Here is a 24,526-nt window from a genome sequence, read left to right as displayed (position 1 = left end):
CAGTATTCAAATGTTTATTTCTTAAGGAAATAAATAACAAGAAATCCATTTATATTCTTCCACTTCTGAATTGAAGGATAGAAGGAAAGATAAAGCTCACTTGTTTATTCACTTTCATATACATACAATGAGTATAAAAACACCTTATAAGGTTGCTTTCAGGATTAAACAAAATCTGTTTTTCCCCTAAACTTTCTCCACATCAGAAAAAGTGTGCAGCACCAGGGAATCAAATTCAGACCCTCTTTCTCCTGTATTTTGCCTCACATTCTACTCACCAGGAATTACCATTTATTTTATGCCATTCCACTCCATCTGCAATCTATTTAATCTAGTGCAAGACACCATCATCTCTCACACGTACTGTTGAATCAACCTCCCAACTGCCCTCTCCACTTTCCTCTGTTAATGTTTATACGTTCCATGCCGCACACAGCAGACTGAATAGAAAGTCATGCCAGCCTCGGATACAACCCTGACATTGCTTCTGACTGCACTTGCAACGCTCCTTGCCCTGGTCCCCAAGACTGCAGTGATCTGGGAGCTGCCTGTGCCACCCATGTCACATCGCAGCACTCACCTATCCACTCAACTCAGCTCATTGCTTTTCTCTACGTTACCTCAAATAGATCATTGTATCTTAAGTCTCAGGGTCTTTGTACAAACTGGTCCCACTCCCTGACCACACTTTTCTCATTTTTCTTATGTTTGATTTTCTCTCATCTTGCAGGTCTCAGCTTTAATAATGATTTAGAGATTTCTATATCTAGACTTGGTCTCCAACTTCTCAAATTTCTTTCCTATAGCACCCTATTTGTTTCCTTCAGGGCAGTTATTACAAATTAGCAGTTGTTAATTTAGCTGTGTATTATCCGTTTATCGTTTATTAACCATTATATATGCCTATTTAATTGTTTATTATCCCTCATTAGAATTTAAGGTTCCAGGCCTATCTTGTTGGTGATTAAGTTGTCTAGTATCCTGGAGAATAGGTGTTTTTAAGTACTTATTTAATAGATATAAAGATGGATTCATTTTTATAAAACTACTCTGCATAGGTTGGCCTGAGTAGTCCCTCAGTAAATGTCAATCTTTTTTCTTTTCCAGGAAAAGAAGCAATTGTGAGTTACTCTTTATGTTGAACTAATTGTTGAATGCTTTAAGTAACTAAAGATGTGGTGCTTCTGCCTTTGCTTGCAGAACAAATTTACAGTGAAGATAATAAACTTTAAACACCAGTATCCTTCATTTTTCCTGGAATTTCCAAGACCAAGAAAGGGACCTTAGAAATACACACACACACACACACACACACACACACACAAAGATTTTAAGATATAGTTATGCTAATAGATTGGCACATGGGTGACATAAAAACTCTAAAAATTTGCATGGCACTATTAATAGCAAGTTGTGACACAAATGTTTAAAAACAATAATAATTGAAAATATTTGATTAACCATTTTAGAGAAAGCAATAAGTAATATTTCAATTTTTTTCTATAGAAAATGCTATAAAAATGCATTCAAAAATATTCAAAGAGTAATATAGTCAAAATATAAGACACAGAATCATGACAGGTAGTTACTTAGGACCTATGTTATTTTTCTGAATTGTGTGATTTTTTTGTGTGACTTTTTAAAAATTCATAATTTGAATTATAGTTATTTTCTCAAATCTTAATTCCATATTTGTAATTATATATATATGTAAATATATACATATATATTTTTTTTTTCAAAAGCCCCCTCACCTCCAAATTAAAGGCTATTGGTGCTTCATGAAACTTGAATTTTCCTGAAACTTGGTTGAAGTGATACAAAATAAGTATTGTTTTCAACTGGGTATCTGTGAGATATATTCTTGTTTTTCAAATTTATTTAGTTATCTTAACTTCTTTTCTTAATGCCACAAAGTGACCTACATAATGTCAAGAATAATGAACTTCTTAATTTAAAAAATACATATTATCTTGTCTTTTTCAGGAAGGAATAAATACATGTGGTAAGATTTTAAAAGTTGAGAAAAAATAGAAGGAAAGGCAATATTTTGAGGAAAAGATGAATCCAAATGTGAATATGCAGAATGCAGTCTCTAATTTCGTTAGAAGTTGGCAACAAATTTCTCCTTGCATTTTCTACCAACTAAGTAAAAGAGATAAACACAGGAATCAGTTAAATATATTGAAGAACACAGAAAATGGCTCTGTTTGTTTAGGAAAAGCACAGCTCAGATTGATTCCTGGTCCTTGGATATATGTTATTCTTCAGTATATTCTGAGAACCCTCCATGATGATACAAACAGCACTGTCAACTATATTTTCAATTGAAAACAAGGAGTTCCAGAAATTTTTGTCTAATACCTTATAATTCAGACTGATGGTATAATACAAAAGTGAAGTTCAGGAAACAAACAAAAAAAAAGAGTTCTATTGATGACCAAAACAATGTAGCCCCAAGCTTTGCTTCACAGTTCCCCACTGCTAATAATAATTCTAAAATTAAACAGTGTGTAGATGCAGAGTAACGGTTTTCATGTTTTTACCTTGGCACAGTAGGATATGAATTGTGGCTAATCTAGGTGGCCCTACCATGGCTGAGCTATGTGTTGAAGATGCACGTGAGCTGAGCTGGGGCAGACATCTTCCAAAAGAGATGAGGATCTTAAGAAAGACACTCATTTGCCTGACTATAAAACTTGCCCAGCTCACACTGTAGCAGGGGCCATAGAAGGACAAAGAGCAAAACTGTCTCTTCAAGCAATATCTTCAGAAACCTATCAGCACATTAACCCAGTTCATGGGCTTTATAATCCTATGAACTCTTTCGATAAGCATAAATATTTCATGTTTTTATGCCAAACCATTGTGATGAAATCTCCGCTAAATGTTTGGGCTGACCTTTACTCCCCCAAGTGAAAATAACTGTAGTAGAATAAAAAGTTATTATACACAATTATTCCTGATTAGAATATCTTTGCCAAATTTTAGTTCGTAAAGCTTAAAGCTTTCCATAATGTTTTAAAGCAAGTATGAAGAGGAATCTCAAGTCATCTGAGGTGGAGTTTGGACAGAGTCTAAGCTAATAACAATTTGGGAGTAGGGGCCCTTTAGGTCCACTTTAATTATTTTAGTCTCTTCACTTTTCTCTTCTCACCAGGAGTTCAGATTGGATTAGAAATGCTGTTCCGAAGATGAATATGAAGAGAAACTAATTATTTTCTGTTCATTCACTCATTCATTTCTTTAACAGAGACCAATTGAGTGCCTGTTATAGTATTATATGTATATGTAAATGTATATATGACATACACACACATACACACACACACACACACACACACACACACACACACACACAAAGATAAAACACCATGAAGATTCTGAAGCCAGTTTGTCTGTAATTTATAAGTTGTATGACCTTGGACAAATAACTTAGCTTTTTAGATCTTTATTTCTTCACCTGTCAAATAGAGACAATAATGTTAATTATTACATATGATTGTAATAACAATTGAATCACTACACAAAAAGTACTGTGACCACTGTTTGGAACTTAATAAAGTATTATAACTATTATGTGCCAAGTGCTCGGGATAAAAACAATACCAGAGACAGATGTTATACATGTTCTTACTGATTTTGGCAGCCTGTCAGAACTCTGACTCCAGGGAGCATAAATGACAGGCTGCCCAGTTGCTGTGCTCTAAAATCTATTACAGTTTTGGTGGAGAGGCTTGTCAGCTGCTCCCTGTCAGTAACTGAGTGTAGCAGGAATATTATAGAAGCACCATTCCTGGGAAATGGTGACCTGTTTCTGACAGATGATGTCGATTTCAGGACAGATTAGTGGTTAACAGGGTTTAAGGATGGTGAAAAGTGGGGGTTGGTGGGGGTGGATGTGACTATAAAAAGATAGCACATGAGAAATCTTTGCGGTGATATAATAGTTCTGTATCTTGATTTAGGAGTGATTACACAACTCTACACATGTGATAATATGACTTAGAACTATACACACATATTATACCAATGTAAGTTTCTTGATTTTGATGCTATACTATAATTCTATAAGAGGTAATAAGTGGGAAAGATTGTCATGAAAAATGATAAAGACCTCCGGAAAAAAACTCTCCAAAAAAGCAATGAGAAAACATTTGTATATCTTCTTTGGAGAAATGTCTACCCAAGTCTTTCAACTATTTTTAAAAATTGGATTGTTTGCCTTTCTGTTGTCACATATTAGAAGAGTTCTTTGTATATTCTGGATATGAAATCCTTTTCAGATATATGATTTAAAAACTTTCTTACAGTTCTAGATCTACAAGACACTTTTTCATTTCAAGATGTAGAACAACAACAACAACAATAATAACAAACAAACAATTAAGAGAGGCAGTAGTCTGGTAAGATATCTATTTAATGTACTATTTGTGTCACAATCTTATTTCTAATGTTATAAAATAATAAATCTTAGGCAAAACCGTGAAGCACCTTTTTGTTTTTGGACCTGAAAACATCTCTCACCACTTGAAGGGAACTAACTGAGATAGGAACTCATAAGAAAAATGCCTTAGAGACTCAAGGAATGGAGCATTTATTTTCTCTCTCCTGGATTATTACAATTGTCACTGGGCATTCTTTCTTGCCTCTAGTTTCTCCTACCTTCAGTCCATCCCTCACACACAGTTGCCTCTTTCCAGGATATTGGAATTTCCCTAAATTAGCTGTTGGGCAACATGTGATCATCATAAAGGTGGGAAAGGTGTCCACACAGTAGCTTGTATTATAAAAGAGCCCTAGTATACACATCACATGCCACTCACACACAAACATACAGAGTCTTGGTCTTAGTCTTGGGTTCCCTCAAAAGAAGACTCAGACAAAATTTCGAATGCAAGTAGTTTGCTTGAAAGGTACAGAGAACACTAAAAATAAGTGGGGAAGTGATATAGGGAAAACAAATAATAAAAAAATATGTTATCTAGAAAGTTACTACCATGGGTAATAGGAGTTTAATCTATTAGGGAACTCAGAGACATCAGTGAAAAACTCAATTATCTCAGAATTAGGACACCTAATGTCCAAACCAATCACAGTATTTTTATGCCAACTACTGAGGACTATCTATAGATGGATGCTTACTTTCTTGCAGCTTGAGCCCAATTAAATAAAAATAAATAGTAAAGTCTGAATAAGGATAAATAATAAAATATTTATAATCGATTATGACTTTCAGGACTTCATAAAGATAAAAAACTCAATCTTAACTGGATCACATTCCAAAATACATTCCAGTGAGTCATAACTTAATTTACATTCTCAGCAACCTCACCAACACCCCCATTTCTCTGCATTTCTGCAATGTTATCATAATATTGGTTTCACATGGTAGCAAGATGATGTTAGTACTATTCCTCACATCTTTCAAAGTTCATAGCTAGTGGAAAAGTACAAGTCTCTTTTCCAGAATTAGCAAAGATCTCAACATTGTCCATTCTTGAGTTTATCACCAAGGCTAGAAGAATGTGATGTTCTCAACAGTAAGATCGACATCATATCACTGGAAGCACACGGGAGTATGTAAAAGCCCCGAAAGGGAATCTGGGCATTGTTACAACAATAATGAGGCTGAGAGTCATTACTTAAAGAGTGGGAATGGGTGCGGAGCAGTAATGATAGATACCACTCACATTATCTTAGAAGGAAAACCATAGGTAGAATTAAGTTCAGAATTAAGTTCCAGTTTATACTTGAAAACACAATGGAGCATATGTACATATTAAATCAATCTTTTATTCATAGAAATGTCTTACTCGAGTATGTTTTAGATCACATGTACACTATCAGGCTTTAAAAAAATCCTCAAAAACTCAGTCTACTATAGTAAGTAGATTGTTCAAGGCATAATTGAGAAAATGAAAGATTAGGAAAGTTTTACAGAGAAGATAATATTTAAGTCAAGAAGAAGGAATTTTGTGGACAAATCTCCAAAGGAGGGAAGGAAGGAAGAAGAGAAGAAAGGCGTCAGAAGTAGAAAGAACAGAATGTGGAAAAGCATAGAAACATGAATGAATTTTTTTTTTTAATTTTAAAGATTGATTTGTGCTTCTTGATCTTTGAAAGTTATAACAGACTACAGCCATGCCACCCTGAATGTGCCCAATCTCGTCTGATCTCTGAAGCTAAGCAAGGTCGGGCCTGGTTAGTACTTGGATGGGAGACCGCATAGGAAGACCAGGAGCTGTAGGTGGAAAAAAATAAAAAATAAAAAATAAGGGACTGTAAGCTGACAAGGTCATTGCAATCTATGAGGTCAAAGAAGGGTTGCCTTGCCTAAAAAAAAAAAAAAAAAAAGTTATAACTGTTCCTTTATAATGGTTGAGTAGTAAGGGCTACTTATGTGCATATTTGCCCAGGACACAGGTGCCCAACCAGGTAAGACACAGCCCACCTTCTCTGCGGCCCTGTCCCCAGCTGCCTCTAGGAGGGGGCAGTGCCTTTCTCTAACACACATACAGGATCAAACCAATCTGATACTTTTCTAGATACATGTAGTTTGATTTTGCTAAAATCTCAGAATTCACGATGAAGAGTAGCAAAAGATTAAAAAGATTGTTTGACCTTAACTGCGAAAGCCTTATTTATGATGTTCTAAGAAGTTTATACTTTAATTTACTGGCTAGTAGGGTCCAATAAGGGATTTTAAACAGAGGGGTTAGGTGATGAGATAAAAATTCAGACATCCTGGGAGTCAAAATTAATTCTTTAATGTCAACCATAAGGAGGTATCTTATAATAGAATCTATCTATTCTAAAGTCTAGATACAACATGAACAATTCTATCTCCTCCTTGAGAGATGCTCCCTTCTCCATTCATATGATGGAAATAGCCATTTTCGTAAACACTCATACACACTCTTACAGCATTCGTCAATAACTGCTTATTGTTATTGAAATGCTCTGTATTAGCTCATTCAAAATCATACGATGAGAAAAATCCTCACACCAAGAACATAAATATTTGGTGAAACTGGAGGTGTCTATTTTTCTTGTACATGAATTTATTTCTGATTTAAATTGTCCCTCATCCCCTGAGTGAAGACAGAAAACACAGGCAGCGCATTTTGAACAGTGTCCACTAGAGGGCATGCTTACCTCATATCGTGACCAGCTATCAAATGGCTGCTTTAATTCAGAACCTGAGGTAATTCAGAGCATGATTGAGCAATTTAGGTGACCTCGACATCATCAGAGGTTAGTGAGAGCCCATTACTGTAAAAGAAAAGGTCAGTCTATCAAGTGATAGAGATGAAATATCATTTGAGTGTCGTCGATGCCAAGCTGATCCATTATACAAACCCAAATATAATGAAAACCCCAGAGAGGCAAACAGTGTCACTTTGCTGGAGATGACCTCTAAAGGGAGTCAGGTTAACTGATTTTACCTCAGCATGAGAGAGGTGGGGATATTTTTCAAACACATTAAATTGGCTACTAAAAATGTATTCTAACGTGGTGTAATCTTAACAGAAATAGAACAGACTGGGAAGTGCTGTTTTAACTGAAAGTAATGGCTAAAATTTGACCACTGAGGGGTACCTGTCTATTGGAATGTATATGTTGGAAAACTGATCCCTATTTGAACATAAGTATGGCCCTACTAAGATAGTCTGTATGAGGACAGCCTCATTTCAGCTTAAAAACTAGGATTATTTGTGGAAAGAACTAAAAGTTATATAAATATCAAATTCACCTGTAAAAATGAAGGCTGAGTTTCTTGAAGGAAGACTGATGGGACGCCTATCCCAGGCTCATCTGGCCATAGTGGCTAAAATGTTAATTTCAAGGTTCCCTCCCAGATCTTTCTAATCAGAACTTCTGAGGTGGGGTCTAGGCATCTGCAAGAGCCTCAGGCAATTCTTTTCATTTGCGGTGAAATCTAAGGACAAAGAAGTATATGGCATCACTTGAGATGCCCGACTGACACCTGGTAGGCATTTTTGTTAGCTCAGGTTCCTAGGTGCAGCTAGGTAATTAACGGTCACCTGTTTGCTCACATGCAAATACACATTTTTATAAAGCAGGCAAAGTCCCCCTTGTGTGGAGTGCTTGTATTTGGTCACAAACTCTGCTAAGCATTGTATGTAGATTATTGTGATTTCATCTCCCTCAAATCAGTGAAGAAGGTATTGTTATTCCTTTATACAAATCAGAGAGAATAGCTTCAGAGAGGTTAACTGATTCATCCAAGATCACGCATTTAGAAAGCAATCAAACCAGAATTAAAATCAAGATCTATTTAACTCTAAAGTTATTTAACTGTAAAGTTCTTCAGCTAAGAAAGTGAGGAGGAGGAAAGTATTTAAAGGTTTATTAGAATTTATGTAATAATTTCCTTCTGATTTCTGAATCCTCAGTTATTGGACTAGATATCAGAAAACCCTCCTATATCACTAAAATGTGCCATTCTTGAACATTCACCAGATGTTCTGAGAACTGACCTTCAGAGTGACATGGGGGAAAAGCAACTCTGACTTAAAATATGTCATCGAAGAAAAACATTAACTCCTGCCTCTATCTCAAAAGAGGAGGGACTTTCTTCTTTAAAGAAATCCATTTTAAATGCATTTTTAAAATGGATTTCTTTGGTTTACAAACGTGTTTGTAGGATTTTATAAACTATGTGCTTCAGCATTTAATGTCAAAAAAAGGTCAGGCATTTCATCTTTATGAAAAATAAAGTGAATAAAAAACTGGATAAATTACTGTAGTTTTTATAGACTTCTCTGAAGAATCATATTTTACTTTAGTCAGAGTGTAGTTATGAAATACTGTAACATAAAAACAAAGTATAGCTTATTTTCTCTTCTTTTTAGTGGATTTGGACATTCCTATTAAATAAAGAAAAAATTTTTTTAGATAAATTATATTTTATTTTAGTAGCACTCATATATGTCAAGTCAGAGATCAAATCCAGATTTCCACTTTTTAATATATAGTACAGGTCAGCTTCACAAAAATGTGAATAAAGCAACAAATATACCAAAAATCAAGTCTTAAAAATCAAATGACTTACAAAAAAATCTCTGAAATCCATGATAATATTCACAGGGGTAAAGAGAAATTATAGCATTTTCAGCCAGCTTTTAAAAGTTTTTAAATTATTAAATATATATATTTGACATTTCTCCCTCTGCTTTTTGATTTACTTATTGGACATACAAAAAGCTATAAGTAATTAATGTATACAACCTGATGAATTTGGAGATAAATATGTATTTGTATAAAGTAAAAATTGTTTCCTCTTCCATCTACCCCATTTCACTCCTTCCTAACCAGCTGAAGAAGGGTAGACAAGTAGGAGGGTTAAGTAGTAGTCTTTAAAAAAAAAAAGTTGTATATCACTGAAGTGCCTCTGCATACTTTATTTGAATTTACACATTTTCCAACAGCAAAATGATGCTGTGACCTAAAGCAAAAATATGATGACAAAGTTACCAGAAGATGACATGTCATTTGCATATAGCCACTTCGATTTATGTTCAGAGTTTGGAAATGTAGACTGTTCACAGTATCGGCCATATTATGAATTTACTCTTTTAGTGTCACCTCAGACAAAACTATGCTGTGGAAGTAACAGATGATTCTAAAACCCCAGTGGCTTTCGTTCACAGTTACAATATGTAGACTACAGGAGTAACAGTTCTGTTCCAGGAATCCATCAATTCTCCCCTATGAAACTAGACTGAGGGAAGAGACACTATCTGGGACATTGCGTGCATCATAACAAAGGGAAGAAAAGGCACAGGGAGGAGCTGTTCTGTTGAAAAATGACAGACACCTCTTCTGCTCACATTTTGTTGCACTGTTTAAGTCCTTTGGTCAAGCTTCATGTCACTGGGTCTGGGGTGTGTAAGGAGGATGAGGAAATATGCGTAGCGATATATAAATTACAATGTACATTTTTAATAGTGATGCTATTTACCATATCTAACACTTGTTTCTGAATGACTTGATAATTTAGATTATATAAATGCTTCATAATTTGGTGGTGGACATTTTGTCTAATTTTTCAATAACATTGATAATGCTGGACTGACCATACTTCAACATAAACCCTTATGCACACATTTCTTTTAGACTAGGTTTATAAATACAAATAATACAGAACTTTTTAGATATAAAAATCAAAGTATTTTCTTCATATATCTGCATTTTTTTCTTTTTTTCTTTTTCTATTTAATTTTTTTTACAAAATAGCACATCATTCGTGCTTGGTTAAATATCCTTTTCTTTCATCAAAATACTGATAGAAGCTCATTTAAAATATCTGTGCCAGAAAGCTATAATTTGAAGTCATCTTTATTTCTTTATAATGAAAAAGTTCAGAAAGGATGATGCTGCTGTCCTCTGACACTTATTTTAATCCCTTTTTTTTCTCACCTGGCAGACCCATGTTGCATAAGGAATTAATTCTTTATAAACTTTACAGTTATTTGGATATCATTAGCTGAGTTCTCCATGTCTGTGTCAAACCCTAACACACATCCAATATTCAATCACATGAAAGAAATAATGACATTACTTTCCTATGTCACTGAATGAACAAAATCAAATGGTGGGAAGCATTTTTTTCAAATTACTGTACAGTTATACTTGGCTTTACATATTATTTAAATCTACAATATTATTTGTGGTTTTAATAGATTTTTATATTTTGTGAAGTATAAATGTATTAATGATAACATTTCTGAGCAACTAAAAATTATATCTATGATTTTTAAATTTATTCATCAATCAGACATTCCAAAATATTTTCAGAGGATCTACTATTTGAAAGACACCATGATAAGGTGTGGGACTTATGTTTTAATGAAAGAACACTGTCTTGTTACTATATTCTCCCAATTATTACCTGGCAGGACTGTGACCTGAAACTAGGTCGATCTGTCAACAAAGCTATTATTTTAAATACCATAATTATGGCCTATAGAAATGTTTGCAGACTAAACCATTAAATATTTTACTAGGTAAAAAAAAAATAGCCTTTACTATTCTGCTGAATTGACAAACTGAACACATAAAAACAATGAAAAGGAGCTTGCATTCACTAATCACTAACATTAATAAAAGAGTATGAAAAACATAAAAACTTTTTGTTTTTCTTTATTCATAATATATTCGGCTAACACTTATAGAAACCCAACAGTGTGGCAGGCATTGTACTGTGTGCTATAAATTCTGTGGAGACCAAGAAATCCAGTAACATATAATTAAACAACAAAAGAGATAAAATAAAAGGAGGAAAATGTAGAAAAGACACATGAGCAAACAGACACAAAAGAAAAGTGATTACAGAGATTATCCAACTAAAAGATAAAGAATTCGAGCTACTTAGAGAAGAACAAATATAGAACAAAGATATTCGAGGGTTTATGAGAAGGAAATTTTTTCTTTGTGGTGGGAAGGTGGAGGAAAGAAAAATTTAAAATATGTATCTGAAAGGGCAATGGTATTCCAGGAAAATTTAGAGATTACCAATCATGAGACTTATACAGATTAAATGGCTGCATTTTAAGAATAAAAACCTTTATGAGTGGCCAAAAAAAAAGGTCAATTAGATAGATAGATAGATAGATAGATAGATAGATAGACAGACAAACGAAATTGGAAATAAACTGACCTTAGGCTTTTTCACAAAAATATAAGTATAGGAACAAGTACAGAAAAATTGTTGCTAAAATTTTTATACACAGATAATACATTATCAAGAATAAAAGTAAGAGACAAACATTCGCAAAACATGTATTTTATTTTACTGAAAGATATTGTGGAAAGAGCCTGACAATGATTATTCTCTGGTACAGTTTCTGCTTCATTTCAGACATATTTTTTAGAATATATTCTTATCAAATACGAATACTGTTTTGTGCAGAACAGAGCTTCACTTAGCAATTCATGAGGTTATTTTCAGATATACTGTGAAGCCTTATATATTATGAATTTCTATTTTTATAATTTATTCAGAAAAATCATTGCCCAACCAGAAAAATATATTAAAACTGCTACTGATGGAATGTGAGTCACAAATTCTGTTAAGATTATTTAGAAGGAGATTCTTTTTGTAATATTGTATCTGAAAAAGCATGGAAATTTGGACAGAGAAGAGAGTTTGATATATCAACTGGACTTGATAGTCACTGATACATTTACTAGTTATAATCTACCTACATTAATTAACCTATTTTGTCTCCATTTTGCTATTGATAACATGGTGAATCTGAAAAATAACACTGTCACTGATTATTATGAAGCTTATCATAATGAATTAGTAGTCACGCAGAGTATATGATTTTTCTTCCCTTAGTGAATTATTCTACAGCCTTCTGGATTCAGCTCAGCACCACCTCAGAAACAAAAACAGAGGCAAAACAAAACAAAAACACAAAGAAAAACAAAGGAAATCAGTTGAGTCTGATTAAGTCCAAATAATGAAATGTTATCGGTTTCACAAAGATGGTATTTAATTGAAACTGAGAAGAGATTTTAAGATTGTAGACATGATTGATTCAGGAATAAGTCCACTGTAAAGTCTATTATTCTTTCCCTTTCCCACCACCACATTTTAATTAATCTTAGCCCAATGCAAATACTATGGGATTTGTCAACAGAAATACCTGAAGTAACACTGAAGTTTTATAAACTATTAAGCAAAGGTCAATTACTTAATATCTCTTATAGTTAGTTTCTTCCTGTATAAAATATATAAAAAATATTTTTTAGAGATTTATGAGGATTCAACTAGATAAAGTTATAAGTACTCAGGACAGAGCACATGCTCAATACTTAATATTACAATTCACTCTTTCTTATCCAGAATTTTGGAAGCATGTTCACATTTAAGTACTGACTAGAAATTGTCAGCTACATAAATTACTGTCTTAAGGTAAACAAAAAAATTACCTTAAATAATTTGAGAAGGAAACAACATAAAATTGTACAGTAAAGTATCAAAATGCCTTTTAAAAGTAATCTTTTAAGTTTATAATGCTCATAAAAATCTTCTCAACTTCTTCAAGCAGTAACATTATAACTCTAAATTATTAATTATATGAGAAGTCAAATAAAGGATGACATGACAATTTAAAGTGATAAAAACTCTATAGAAAGAGCTGAAGAGGGGGGGGGAATAATAAGGCATTATACTAATTCGTTGTCCTGAATAATATTCACCGTATCATATTTTTTCTTGTGTAACTGAAATTCTTGAATCTTTAAGAATATCCATTTGTGGTTTTCCTTCAATTGAGGATTTTTAGACATAAAAAATAAATAATATGCCCTATACTGAGACGCCGTAATTGCCAGCCATTTGCCAGCAGATGCGGATGCACTGCCCCAAAAATGTATCTGCTCCAGACTAGACAGGAATTAGGGGAAAAACGCCACATGGTGACCTTAGGCAGGCTTATCTACTCATAGGAATGTCTCTCTAACATTTCCAAGGTTTTCCTCCCTCCCACTTCCTGCTGCTCCCTTCACACACTCTAGTTGTGCTGAATTACTTAGCAGTTCCCTGAACAGGCTTCTCTCTATTCCAGAAACTTTTTCTTTCTTTCCCTAGTTTATGCTTACTGACTTTTTATGATTCAGACCAAATGCTCTCTCTTCCTAAAAGTCTGTTCTGACCTTCTTTTATTTGCATATATCCATCCTTCTATTTATAAAAGCATCCTTTTCATATATCAAACGTGATATTTAGCACCGTGTAATGTAGTTGCCTCTCCCACTAATTATAAATCTTTGGAAGACAGGTCTATATTTTTCTCATTTCTTATATCCAAATCTAGCTCAATTCTTGGCAAATAGAGAATTCCCAATAATTGCTTGATGAATAAATGAGTTTGTGATATATCTTTAAAATGACTTCATTTCCTAACTCCTATTCCTTATCTTTGAGGTTGTTACGAATGTTAAGAAAATGCTTCCTCAACTTAAGCACTAAAGAATGAAGAGGCTTGAGAATAAAAAAAGAGGGAGAAGATTTTAAGCACAGAATGAATGTACGAAGCCAATATGCTAAAATATCATAGGCTCTAGTAGAGTATATTTTAGTAACTGAAGTGGAAAATTTGGGCTGGCTAATACTTGACGAAACAGTTGGAAAGATAAAATGGGGCCATTTTAGGAGACCGCTTTTAGACCCAGGTCAAGAAGTTTAAATATGTTCTCAGAACATTAGCAGTTGTTAAATCACTTGATGTAGGTGAGTAATCTAATCAAAGATTAATCTTCCAGTATATGTAGAACACTAGGGGAGAGGTCCTAGAACAGGGAAGGTAATCATGGAGGAGAGGCAGGAGATATATTTCAAAGCTTGAAACGAATATAAATAAAAGCTGATATTTCTTGGTTATTTGCAATACTCTTTTCTTGGATTGACATCATTTAAAAAAAAAAAAATGGTGCTATGACTCAATCATTATTTTATCCCTAAACTACATAGGAGAAAATTATGGCCAAAAAAAGTAACATGATCACTCTTGTATTATATTTCTAGGGCTGCCATAGCCACAGACTGGGTGATTTAAACAATAGAAATTTACTTTCTGGAGGCTACATACCCAAGATTAAGATGTGACTAGGGTTGTTTTCTCCTGAGGCCTCTTTTCTTGGTTTGTCGATGGCCGTCTTCAGATGGTCTTTGCTGTGTTTGTGCCCTAATCTCCTCTTCTTACAAGGACAATAGTCATTTTGGAGCAGAGCCCACTCTAATGACTTTATTTTACTTAATTACCAGTTTATCTCCAGATAAGGTCACATTCTGAAGCACTAGGAGTAAGAAAATCAATAGACGAATTTAGGAGGGAATTGCAGTTCAGCCCATAACAACTGTCAGCACTAAAATGTGGCAGAACATGAATTTGAATCCAGTTATCTGACTCCAGGTTTCCTGTTTGCTCTGGGTGACACCTGGTTGTACCATGCAGTGTGGACCTGGATGATGACTGTTGGGAGCTGGAAAGCTGAGTTGCTGGGTACTGGCATAACCAGTTAAGACAATAAGCCAAAATGAAAGCAACATTCAAGCCTTCAGTCATTTACTGATAGTATAAGGAAGGCTAAACTGCAGAGAACACTGGGTTCCCCAACTCCATGTTTCCCCACTGAATAGTACTGCTCTAGGATCAGCTAGATCAGTACAGGTGTAGGGAGTTACCTCGCTACTGAGAGAGCCCCAAGAGGGAGAGGAGAAGGAAGATAGGAAAAAGCTAGGAGTAGACAACTCCTGGGTATTGAGCCAGAGAGGAGAAAAAATATTTTCAGTCTCCCTCGCTCAAACTCCTAAGAGACCTTGGCAGTGCCCAAGAAAGGCATCTGCCTAAGTCCCCTGATTAAGAGGCCTCCAAATGGAGGTGCCTATTCTAGAAATGCAGACTACAAGGAAGAGCATGGACAGTTTGGAGGATGGGAAAGCTAAGTCCTTTAGTGCCACTCCCCTCAATGACTGTAATACATTGGTTGTGCACCAAATCCTGTGTGAAGAGGGCAGTGTCCTTGAATAAAGCTTTTATAATTGTTTACGGTTGAGCTTGAGAGGTACACATAGATTTTTGGCCAGGATACAGACTACTTAGTAAGTGGGTCTTTAAGAGTTGAGGAAACCTCTCCCAAGATTCCGAGCCTGTGAATTGTGGGGAGTAAGCTTCCCTTTGAGGTACTTTGACCAGACCATCATTCCAGCAGTGGCTTATTCTTAGTCCTTTCCAGGTTCGTCATGCCTCTACCATGGTGAGTGGGACTATGGAGAAATAGTACTGTTAGTGGAATCATTTTGGAAAGGAACCTGCTTAGCATGATGCAGCTCAGGGCTTGGTTGCATTGATCTGGAACGAACGAGACCTGTAACTGCTTGGCAGCCAAAAGAGGAAGCAAACAGGGTCATTAGTTCTAGCAATCTCCTCTTAATTTAAATGATAATTTTAAAAACCGATAAGCAGTGTTATACAAATATGTCAAGACTGACACGTTTGGCTTAACACTCCCAGTAGATGCAATTTTTCAGGTGAAAAGGGCCTTTGACATCTCATTAGCAGCCTTTCTGCCTTTAGAAGAATCTGTTATGCCAGAAATCTCTGGAAGGAACAAATATGTGGGTGAATATTTTGGTTATATGCAAGGCATCGTCCTTGGGGCTTTGACGACATTATTTCATATAACACTTACAACAGTCACATAGGTAGATAATGTCACCTCCACTCTGTAAACTGCCAGAGACTGGACATTGATACTATTTATCCCTTTGGAATGATTTATCTGCTGCTAGATTTGAAAAGAGATTTCTGGTCCTTACTTTCAAAAGAAGAGGAAAATATTATAGAAACAATTGTGATTACCCAATAAATGTATACATTTAGCTGATGGTGATGTTTTTAAGTCATTTCTAAAACATGAGCAAAGGAATTTTATGAAATTATCTAGTGAATCATAGATGAAATAAAAAAAATTGATAAAGAAGAAAAATAATATTTTAAGATGTTTGTTTTATATCCATATAAAAATATAAGGATCTCTGAATTTTCTACGAAATTAAATAATTGCCATTAATATAAATAATTAGTGATGAATTTCTGGCATAATATTTTAGGTAACATAAAGCATTTAGTATTTTAGAGCGTCACTTTAACTATTCTTCATACATGCTCTCAAAGAAAAAGCTTTGGTGGCTTTAGAGAATGATGAAAAAATCCCAGGTAAATTTAGTTTGGACCATTGCAGATTTAGGTGTGTATAAAGGAAGGTGGTTCTTATACATGCTCATCTTGAATTTTATACATGAAAGATTTTTTAAACTACTTATCACTAAATACCCACTACTTAGGAATATTTACATTTGTTATTTGAACTAACATTTAGTTGCTTGCATTCAAGCTCCTTTAGAGTAGGAATTATATGTACTGTCTGGCACTGTAGGTGCTAGTAATAGTGTTAAAATAAATTAATGAATAAATTCTAATTACTAAAGCTTTAAAATCTAAACCATCTAAAATCTCACTCATCTAAGTGATGAATGAGAGAGGGGAGAGATTTCAGAGTAATCGAGTCCCAGTTATGAATAAATTTGGAAGCAAATCATTTCTGAAGCTAAGCAACATTTTTTAATTTTATTTTACAGAGGTAAACTAAAAAAAAAAAAAGCCCTCCTAGATAATTCATAGAGGAATCTGATGAATCCAAGTGTAAACATGCAGTTATAAAATTGTATGGGATCATAAAGTTTATCCCAGAGACGAGAGGAAAAGAGTGTCATTGAAATACCTTATTTCTTCCCCAGAAAGATTCTAGTAAAAATAGCTGACACTATCAGGATATCCCTTTCCATTATATAGCTTGTGAAGTAGGCTACTCAGGTGGAATTAAAAGTTTACTTGACATTTATGTCATTCATCATTGCCATCCTTTGAATTTTAACCATTTACCTCTGGGTTTTGGGATTTATAATTTGTCATGCATCCCACTCAAGAGAAAAGTTACTCCATGTGAATTTCTGCCCACCTGAGCTTTGACAAATGGCCCTACATTTCACAGTATTTGCCTTAATACAGAATTCAAATCTTGGACTACTATTACTTATGCTATAGAAGATTACCAAGAATGGAAGAAAATCTCTGCCCAAAGTATATAATGTTCCTCATAAAATTCTATGTTGTCTCAAGAAGAAAATATAAGATACCTTTTTTCCTTATTAGGGATAGTGGTGTTGCTAATGGTAAGAATGTGTACGGTATTTATCATTCTGAAATTCTCTCATCAAACTATGTCAGTAGGATAAAGAATGTTGATTTCTTCTCATCATTGTGTCCTTTATGTCTGCCACAGAGAGAATGCTGAATAATATTTGTTGGGTTAAGGAATGATGTTAATGTAGGACCTGCTTGGTGCCAAGCCAAGCACTGATAACAGAGACATGAAATGACTGGCCCCAGTCCTCAAGCTCTCAGTTTAATGGAGGAAAAAGAGGTAGAGACAGTCCCCAACTTACCAATGGTTCAACTTTATGATGGTGTGAAAGTAATATGTAGTCAGTAGAAACTGTACTTCAAATTTTGAATTTTGATCTTTTCCTGGGCTAGCAATATGTGGTATGATACTCTCTCATGATGCTGGGCAGCAGCGGACCAACTGTTAGCTACTCTAAGTGTTCTGAGCACGTTTAAGGTAGGGTGGGCTAAGCTATGGTGTTCAGTAGCTTAGGCGTATGAAATGCATTTTCAACACGCAATAGTATTTTCAACTTACAATGTATTTATCAGGACATAGTGCCATCCTAAGTTAATGAACATTTGTATATGATTACTGTACAAGATGATAATCTTATCAGTGATGACAAACACCCAGGTGCTAAAGCAGGACAAAGGAAGACCACTGAATTCAGATCAATAAAAGTGGGAAATCAAAGGTTTCTTATAGGAGAAGTGCTAAAGTTAATTCTTGAAGGATGCCTAGGAATTAGCTGTATAAGAAATGAAGAAATGATTACTGACAGAAAATGACACAAATGTGGAAAAGAATGTTACATTACTACGTACTTGAGTATAACATAGTGAGAAACAATTCTACTTTATCTTCTTTTTTTGATTGTCTCCTATTCCCCTCTCCTTTATTTCATCTTTAGTAACTAAATCACCAAGTCCAATATATATTATCTCCAAAAGAGAAATTCAATTGCTCTATGTTATAGGCTAAATTGTGTCCCCCAATAGTCACAGGTTGAAGTCTTTACCCCTGATATCTCAGAATGTGACTATATTTGGAGATAGAGTGTTTTAAGAGGTAATCATTTAAAATGAGGTAATTAAGGTGGGCTCTAATACAGTATGACCACTGTCCTTATATGAAGAGAAGATTAGGACCCAGATGCACACAAAGGGAAAATCATCTTCAGACACAGGGAAAAGACAGCTACCTACAACCCAAGGAGAGAAACACTAAGAAGAAATCAACCCTCCTGATATCTTAATCTCAGATTTGTAGCCTTTAGAACTGTGAAAAAATACATTTTTGTTGTTTAAGCCACCCAGTCTGTGATACTTTGTCATGGCAGCCGTAGCAGAACTAATACAACAAACAATATTACAAGTGTCTCTCCTCTATTGGTATAAAGGTAGATTCTCATGCAAAAAGTAGCAAAATAAACAAAATAAAGTTTCTCCTTTCATTTTGTATCATAAAAATGGAACTAGAGCAGTTGGCACATTTTCTCCTGGGTCTTGGTATGCTGTCTTTGCTCTGTCATTCGTGTGATTCTATGGATTTCTTTCAAGGATTGTATGGTGCCACATTTTTACCTAGGCACATGGTTTGAGAGTATTATTTCTACCTTTTCTATAAAAGAATACTTGATAAAGCTTCATAATTATTTGATTCATTTTATTTAGATGAACAAATAAGTTGGGCTCCTGGTTAAGTCAGAGCTAAATGTTCTAGTTTTATTTCTTGGGAATATTACAAAATCTACTGGGTTGTAAATTTTTTCTTTGAATAACTTGCAGAATCTTCCAGGAAATCTATTTTTACTATCTCAGCCCACATGACCTCCTCACCCTGTGTAGCTGAAGAAAATACATTATCTGACATTTCACAGAACAGAACCAATAGTATTTAATATCAACCTTTTTAATATAGGTGAATAATTTTATATGGAACAAAATGTGATTGATTTACTTTTTTCAAAATAAATCTGAGATTCTAGAATCATGAAGTAATACATATTCTGGCTAAACTTAGATCTTTGGCAGCGTAAGAAGTTATATTAGTTATTATAAAATGATAATCCTGTGTTCGTTGTTACTTTCATTTGCATTTGCTAATTTTTCAGTTTCCACAGAATCTCCAGTAACCACTGAAATCAATATGATGTGAATGAATTGCGCAGTCACTGTAGTCATTCAGAAAACATGAAATCTTCACTGTAATTCAAAAATATATCCCCCCAAAATTTCAGCCACTTTCTTCCCATATCTCTAAATTGACTTTATTAGTCAAGGCCCAACCAGAAAAATAAACAAAAAAATAAACTATTCTAAGTATTAAAAAATAAAGGAAATTTAAGTCAGTAAACTAAATACTCAGGCTGTGGAAAAGTGGAGAAGCTAAACAAGAGGTGGTAAAGCACTCCAATATCAATAACATCAGGAAAGAAATAATACTCTTGGAGTAGAATGACAACAGGAAAAGAGAGTATTACTGGAAATCAAGGAATGGGGTATTCCAGTGGAATCTGAAACTGGGACACGCCCTTCAGGTAGGAACTGAATTGACAAAAGAGTGTAGCCCACGCAGAGAAAGTGGGGGGAGAATTCCCGGGTTTCTTCCCTTCTGCTGTCTAGTGTTCAGCCAGCACCTGCAGAAGCTTCGATGGCAAGAGAGATTGGTTAATGCGACTCAAAGCAGGAGGAAGGATGCATCCGGACATAACTACACAGTTGAATAGGATTTTAACAAGTTGGACCTTAAACTATTTTTATGTGATACACATTTACATTTAGGATGCTGAAGGGTAAATGTGGGGCAGGGGACAAAAAGGTAACAATGAAGGAAGCAGAGGGTTATGAGGGACTAGCTGAAAGAAAACTTGGTGTTGGAATGGAGAAGATGGGTAACAAAATAGAAGAAAATCACTCTGCAGATGGTAATAAAGGCAAAGAGTTCAGAAACCTCATTCATTCAGTTACTTATTTATTCAGTAAGCATTCAATGAGTACTTACTATATTTCAAGTACCGTGTCACTCAAGGAAGCAAATGTAATAAAATATCAACCCCTGTAGTCTCATAGTGCTCACAGCATAATAGAAGCTGAACATACAACATCAATTTTAATACATGCTCTTAAACGCTGATAAAAATAAGCACAGTGGATTACTGGTCCTCAGAGGAAGAGTAACTAGACAGAAGTCAAATGTGCCACTTGATTTTCGTTTAAATGAAATTTAGCTGGCTGAAGAAGGGTGTTGAGAGAGTGGGAAATTGCTTCAATCAGAACATGCATAAAAATAGGAGTGTGGGAAAATGTAGCATTTTCATAGAACTGTAAGAAGTTTGGAATTAATTAAAAAAAAAAAATCTTGTAGTTTTAGATGATGTAAATGGGCCATGTCATGAAGAGTATCGTGGGCTAAATTCCTGTATTCTTTTGTCTCAGGCAAGCATTGGCCTTGAACGGCTGTCTTTCTCATTTACAGCACTCTGTAGATTTGTGGCACCTGCCATCACGAACAATGTTGTCTGACCTTAGACTTGAATATTTGATTCAAAGTTACACAATTTTAAAGACATCATGCCACTAAACATTCTTTTACAGCCTGTGTTTCTGGTCAGCTTTATAAGAAAAAACAAATAACATACATTATTCTAAGATTTATAAACATCTGTTGAATCCTAATCTAAAAGTTTCAAGATATAACTATATATATGCAAAATTTATTTGATAAAATGCTCTCAACTCCCTTTATGAAGCTAAGGCATTACTCGTAATTATACTTTCAAAACGCCAAGGTTTCTATTGAATGCCCGATAAAGTAAAGCTTAAGGCCCATCTAAGAGGGGCCATGTTGTCTTGACGGTGCCTTGGTAGCTGTTGGTTGTGGAATAAAATGAGTTGTTTGGAGTCAGCATGGTGAGTCATAGGTCAAGTAAGTAGAGAGGGCTGTCACCACAGTGCAAAGTGGAACATATAAGGAGGCGAATATCCAAGAGAGGAACAAGGAAAGGCAAGGGAAATGGGATGTTAGTCTAAGCAATAAGAAAATAATTTTGAAACTGAGTCAAAATATTTTTGAGTCTCTCCTAATATGCTTCTTGTCATGGTCAGAAAGTTTTTCAGGGTGTGGTTTATTCAAGAACTGTAAGGAACATTTTGATGGAGGGAGAGAAAACCAAAAAAGGGAAAGATGCAAGGCTGATTTTTAGATACCTGGGCAACATAATACGTATATAGATCAGCACTGAAGTCATGTAAAAATGTTTTCTTTTTAAGGAAAATAAATAAAAATAATGAAAAGCCATCCCATGGTGACCTGTTGAAAAACAAACTGACAGTTCTAGTTTGACATTTTCTTTAAAAGGTATTTCAAGCCTCTCAGAATCTTATTTTGTTCACGTTTGTTCTCTGTCAATAGTTCTCTTCTTGCACAGAGACAATCTTAGAGGGGCTGCTGATAAATTATGTGATCTGTAAGATTAGTTGCTTACATATTATTCTATTCAAAGCTAATTTTCTGGAAAGGCACATCCTCTTGTTTTTTTCGTGTCTTAGTGATTTCCTCCTGAGATACTTCAAAGAGTCTTCCCAGCATTGTAAATCCACCCACCAAAAGGAGGCTCTACCAAGGGCCTGCAGAATTAACAAAAGTGAAAATCACCAAGTAAAATCTGTGCATTGTGTGGATTAGAGTGATCTAAAACCAGGAAACATGTACACACAAAGCCCATAATCCGCTGTGTGGATTTTATCTCGGGTAATGTCTGATCCTTACTTCCTTGGTTTGGGGGTATTTATTTTTGAGGTTAACAGAAGCAGTGCCTGAGTGGGTAAAGTCAAAGACTCTGGAATCAGATTTTGGTTCAGCTCCAGGATATCTTCTTTCTAGTTTCTGGTTGCTTTTCTTGTTCCCCATCTAAAGTGTCATTCTGCTTCTCCAATTGTTTATATGTTGGGCTCTTTCTTTCCAGAGTTTCTATTCATTTACTGTCTGCTAAATTGTGGTGGGCAATTCTTAAATGATCTACTGTTTGTGGCATGGGATAAAACACAAAAATCTTTTTGAGGTCTCAATGTCTTAATCTGTCAAATAGGATAATCCTTATACCTCATAGGTGTTCCATGGAGATTAGATAATATTTATGTAAAAGTGGTTTGTAAACTGAAGAGTTATAATATATTATCACTCTGTTATCCTTCGACTAATGACTAAATATTGTTGAGTGCTATCACTCTTTCCATCTCCCTTTCTGTTTGTTTTTAGATATACAGACATATACATACATATAAGAGGGATATAAACACACAACTAACTCAGTCTATTTCTCTGTTCAATGAAAGAAGAAGAGAATATATTTCTATCACTTCAGGGCCATATAAAATTCTAGGCTTTTCACTGATTATATTATTCCAGAACCAAAGTCTCTTGGCCAGAGGAATGCCATTTATTGACCTTAGGCTTGGACTACCTGAATCTTTCATTGTGGCAAAAATAAAAAGTCAAGGTCCAACTTTTCATCAGTCAAAGTTCACCTTGAAGTTATTGTAGCCTAAACTCTGTTAAGGTGTCGCTACGAAGGAGCAGTGGGACGGATGTTGTGAAGAGAGCTGCAATGTCCAGAGGGTACTCACTGAAATAATGTTTCTACTTATTCATATTTAATTTGTTGACACCATATCTCTCATTCTATAAATAATCTGAGTCACCTTACAAGGGGAATTTGGAAGTTTTTGATCTTTCTTTGGACATTGATTTAACGAATATTCATTGCTTATACACTGAGTTGTTTAATATGAATCTAGTTTTGCTCATATCTGAATACTACTGTAAGACTTAGAATTAAGAGGCATAGAATCCTATCAGATTATAAATGTCACCATGGAGTAAGAGTGAAATGCAAGAATCTAACAGAGAATAAGTACTATGACAAGATGGACTAAAAAGAAAAAGGGTAGTTATGACTCAGTAAATAACTCAAATAGGAGGACTTTAAAGACCTACAGGGTGGCTGTAACCCAGCTTGAAGCTTGACTCCGAGTTTCCAGAAAGAAATCTAAAAGACTATTGAATCATTTATTTCAATTTTATTTAAAGAAAGTGAACTTTTTCATTCCCAAGTGTCTTTGCATATAGCTGTACAGTGATGAGCACAGAGTTGATATTTCATAAATGTGTTAAATGGTTTACAGATGTTTAACAATTGCTTAGTAACTGCGTAGTGACTACCACTATATTACATTTTTGATCAATAGTAATGTTAAGTGAAGCATCTTTCTGAAAGTTAATTGTCTTGATCCATACAAAGGAAAAAGTATTACACCATAGAGATGTTAATTGAGAAAAAAATCCTAAATGGTTAGTTAATACATACTTACTCTTACAAGAAACAGAATATATCAATTTTTACTCTGTAAAATGTAACACTAGTAAGGAAATTTTATTTGAACATATTGTGACATTAATATAATCTGAAATCATCACAGAAATGGGTATTTCTTTTTTGAAAACACACATATTTGTCTCTGTGAGTAGAGTCTAAGTCTTTGTTGATAACTCTTGGATTTATTTGTCACAGAAAACATGAAAGAAAGCTGTGTGGCTAAAGTTATGTGAAGATGCTACGAACTTTTTCTCAACTACTTAAGTTTTATTATCCTATCAGTATATATGACAGGTTGAACTTTCGGAGAAAATACTGAATTTTTAGAGGTATTTGCTGTCCCTCTATTGTTGTTGATTTATCAGAAATGTCATTAATCCA

At 34.6% G+C, this 24,526-nt stretch overlaps 1 protein-coding gene and 1 pseudogene across 4 annotated transcripts in view; one reads left to right on the top strand and one right to left on the bottom strand.

The window, feature by feature from the left end:
• Positions 1-24,526, bottom strand: part of ANO3 (anoctamin 3) — a 347,116-nt gene that overhangs the window by 243,612 nt on the left and 78,978 nt on the right. The window lies entirely within an intron of this gene.
• Positions 6,135-6,253, top strand: LOC118603454 (annotated as a pseudogene).

The sequence above is a fragment of the Rousettus aegyptiacus genome, unplaced genomic scaffold (assembly GCF_014176215.1).
Source record: "Rousettus aegyptiacus isolate mRouAeg1 unplaced genomic scaffold, mRouAeg1.p scaffold_m13_p_5, whole genome shotgun sequence".
Classification (NCBI taxonomy): Eukaryota; Metazoa; Chordata; class Mammalia; order Chiroptera; family Pteropodidae; genus Rousettus; species Rousettus aegyptiacus.
This window is presented reverse-complemented; position numbering and strand designations above follow the sequence as displayed.